Source organism: Triticum aestivum, chromosome 3B (genome assembly GCF_018294505.1).
Source record: "Triticum aestivum cultivar Chinese Spring chromosome 3B, IWGSC CS RefSeq v2.1, whole genome shotgun sequence".
Classification (NCBI taxonomy): domain Eukaryota; kingdom Viridiplantae; phylum Streptophyta; class Magnoliopsida; order Poales; family Poaceae; genus Triticum; species Triticum aestivum.
In genome coordinates, this window is record NC_057801.1 from 40,883,458 (window position 1) to 40,887,659 (window position 4,202).

The 4,202-nt window shown below is 46.3% G+C and overlaps 1 pseudogene; it reads left to right on the top strand.

Annotated features, from left to right (window-relative positions):
- The first annotated feature begins 1,695 nt into the window (after window positions 1–1,695).
- LOC123067249 (mitochondrial phosphate carrier protein 3, mitochondrial-like) overlaps window positions 1,696–4,202 on the top strand; it is a 4,868-nt pseudogene continuing 2,361 nt past the window's right edge.

Sequence of the window (4,202 nt, forward strand, 5' to 3'; positions counted from 1 at the left end):
TCGTCTGTTACAAAGGGATTTCACTTTTTTGAACTTATTTGAACCCCCTTGTTTTTCTGTGTTCAAAATGCACCATTCAAAACCACATCATCCATTTACAACCCTTTCTGACTTCATTTGTTATTTTTTATGCATTTACTGATTATTTTGAGCTATAAGACCATGAAATTGAAAAGCATTTGAAATGAACTCTGAAAATGTTCCAAGTTGGCATGGTATCATCATTTCACCCACATAGCATGTGCAAGAAAGTAGAGAGGTTTGCGGCAAAAACTGGATGCACTTCATGTACAAAACGAACAATCTCTTTCGAAGTATCAGGGTTTCATACGGAAACTCGTCTGTTAGAAAGGGATTTCAATTTTTTGAACTTATTTGAACTCCCTTGTTTTTCTGTGTTCAAAATGCGCCATTCAAAGCTGTAAGACCATGAAGTTGAAAAGCATTTGAAATGAACTCTGAAACCAAAGTACATACATAGTTCTCCAGAACATTAAAACCAAAGTACATACATAGTTCTCATTGAACAATATATAGCTCTCTAGAGCATCTGATTAAACCATACATTGAAATTATGTAAAACATTTCAATGCAAAAATAAATGCGATCATAACCGCAACCAAGGTAAGAACTGATCCAACTGCATAATGATACCAAGCTTCGGTATGAATAGCATATCTTCTAATCTTTTTAATCTTCAACCACATTGAATCCATCTTGATCTTGTGATCATCGACGACATCCGCAACATGCAACTCCAATAGACGGGACGAGGGCCGACGGGGGCGGATACCAAAACCATCGCACTATATAATAACAAGGAATAATAAAAGTAAGAAAATTAGACAAGTATCTATCTGAAGTCAGAATTTTTTTCTTTCAAAAAGAATATAAGAACAAGAGGCTCACCACGGTGGTGCCGGCAAGGAGGTCGGCGCGGGCGATCGACGGCGGTGAAGACGGGGCGTGACGGACCGCTAAATCTAGACAATTCTCGTTGAAAATGGAGATCGGAGGTCGAGTTTCGAGAGGAGAAAGCTTAACTAGTGTGGCTCAGGCATTTTATCGAACACCTCATGTGCATAGGAGATGAACTAGAGCACCCAAATGGCCTCCCCTCGCCGGCTTGACAAAACAGAGCACTCTGGAGTGCTCTGCCGCGGCGGTGGGTATATGTAGACAAGTTATTTGTCCCGGTTCGTGGCATGAACTGGGACTAAAGCCACCCCTTCTGTCTCGTGTCAAGCCACGAACAGGGACCAATGGTTGTGGACCAGCAGCGAGGACCATTGGTCCCGGTTCGTGGCTCGAACCGGGACAAATGGTTCCACACGAACCGGGACCAATGCTCACGAGGCCCTGGCCGGCCCCCTGGGCTCACGAACCGGATCTAATACCCCCCATTGGTCCCGGTTCTTGAAGAACCGGGACTAATGGGCTGGCCAGGGCCGAACGGTTGCCCTGTTTTCTACTAGTGACTGGTAGGACGATTTAGTCACCGAGTAGAATTGCTTTAGATACCCCGGTGCTGTATCACACCAGCGTGAATCAATAATAAACCCTAGAATTGCTAACGAAGCTTTCCTATCTCACCGGAATTGCTACATCCCGTCGATCGGCTTGCTTAGTCGCGGTCACCGGAAACGAAAGTGCTCGGCGCGTGGGTTAGGCCAACAAGCATCAGGCCCAGCGGCGATGGCGCTCTCCGAACTCTCTCGCCAGTCGCTCCACCCCAGCTTCCTCTACTCCGCCGCCTCCTCCTTCACCGCCGCCTCCAGCCCCACCTCCCAGGCCCCTGTCGCGGCCCCTACTCCGGCCTTCGGCCATGGCACTGGCGGCGGCAGGCCGTTCTCGATCCAGTCCCCGAACGAGAAGATCAAGATGTATTCTCCGGCCTTCTACGCCGCCTGCAGCGTCGGAGGAATCGCCAGCTGTGGGCTCACCCACATGGCCGTCACCCCGCTCGACCTCGTCAAGTGCAATATGCAGGTCAACTCCTAGTTCTCTCTATGCCCTCCCTTTGTAACAGGTTTTTGCCTACATCTAACCGTCTTTGGACGGTTCGATGCATTGTGAATACGTGGGTTTGATTGAAGTAAGTATTTTGTACATACTCAGAGAAATACAAGAGCATCTCATCTGGTTTCGGTGTATTGCTAAAGGAGCAAGGAGCTAGGGGATTCTTCAGGGGATGGGGGCCTACCTTGCTGGGTTACAGCGCTCAGGGCGCTTGCAAGTTTGGGTTCTACGAGTTCTTCAAGAAGACCTACTCAGATATGGTTGGGCCTGAGAATGCCAGCAAGTACAAGACCCTAATTTACCTTGCAGGGTCTGCTTCTGCTGAGCTGATTGCGGATGTGGCTCTCTGCCCCATGGAGGCTGTCAAGGTACGTGTGCAGACACAGCCTGGATTTGCTCGTGGGCTTACTGATGGGCTCCCCAAGTTCATCAAAGCTCAGGGTGCTGCTGGGTAAGTAAATTTACAAATTGTCTGAAGAGCTTCATGATTTTCTACGGTTTCCCTGATTATATCCCTAAAACTTCTACACTGGTTGTTCATGGCAGGCTCTACAAGGGAATTGTTCCTCTCTGGGGTCGCCAGATTCCTTGTAAGTGCTTCTCTTGCCATTATGTTACATTATATATCCTCTGAATATTGATCCTCGCTCCTATGATTGTTGCAAAATTGTGGCCTGCTTTTGGAACCAATTGGTCTAATGTTGGTCCTGCCTTCGTCATAAACTTGCTCCTTTGATCTCCTCTAACTATCTATATACTATTATATATGATGTACTCATCCACTGAATACTTCCATACTTTTTTTTTCAGATACCATGATGAAGTTTGCGTCCTTTGAGACCATTGTTGAACAAATCTACAAGCATGCTGTTCCCGTTCCAAAGTCTGAGTGCAGCAAGCCTTTCCAATTGGGTGTCAGCTTTGCTGGTGGATACATCGCTGGTGTCTTGTGTGCTGTTGTTTCTCACCCAGCTGACAACCTCGTCTCTTTTTTGAACAATGCCAAGGGTGCTACAATTGGTGATGTAAGCATGTTCTATCCCCATCTTGAGAGTTTTGCCCTCTTACTTAATTTCTGGATTATTCATTGACTTCGTGTTATTATATATAATATTTGCAGGCTGTTAAACGGATTGGTGTTACGGGCCTTTTCACCAGAGGTCTTCCCCTGCGAATTGTCATGATCGGTACCCTTACCGGTGCTCAGTGGGGAATTTATGACGCCTTCAAGGTCATGGTTGGGCTGTAAGTATCTCATCCTCTATGTTAAATTTATCATTATGGTATAGTGGTAAACAGCTTTTCCAGGAATTAACAATTGGTATTCCCATTTTTCTCCAGTCCAACAACAGGTGGTGTTGCACCAGTTCCTGCAGCATCAGAAGAAGCTAAAGTCATCGCTTGATTTTTTCTGCTACGATGATGACAATGTATTCCCGGATGTAACTATATCAATTACCCGAGTTTCTAATGTTTTGTTCTTGTAGTTGTGGCAGATGTTTATATGTCTCACCGTTTTGATGAGAGGAACTCAGTAGGCATGTGAAGTAGGTCTTTTTTCCCCCGGGAAGTATATTGTTTAAGTATAGGACAGCAATGCTGTTTGAGCACCGGTTTATTGTTTGTCTCATACTTATGTTATTGATCTTGAATTTGATTGATATAAATTTCCTTGGTTCTATGGCGCATACTTGTCAGTATTTTCTTCTTCCATGCTGAAATACTTTGTAGCGTTGATTTAGTCTCGAGGTTCCTCTGTTTTTTCACGATTTAGGATCTGATCCTGACATCAAGTGATATTTGATTTTTCATGCTTACTTAGGCCATCTTCAAGGAGAACCCGATCAGGCCCACATCGGTTCCGATTAAGGTTTGGACGTAAAACATGCTACAAATATAGGGAGAGGAGAGGGTGGACGGTGAGCTGTGTGGGATGAGGAGAGGAGCATGCACCGTTTTAAAACCGGCCGGAGGGGCGGAGGTGTGGTAGCCAATTACATCGAGCGCCGGTTCCCCTCGCGTGCATTAACGCCAACCGTACCGTCGTTTTATGCCCACCTGGGGAGCCTCTGCGGTCTGCGCCACTAAAAAAGTTGTCCGGTCGTTTGTCACCCACAATAAATCACGCTGGTCGTTGAGCCGCTGACGGGACGGGCATGTCGGTCAGGATCCGACGTGACGTC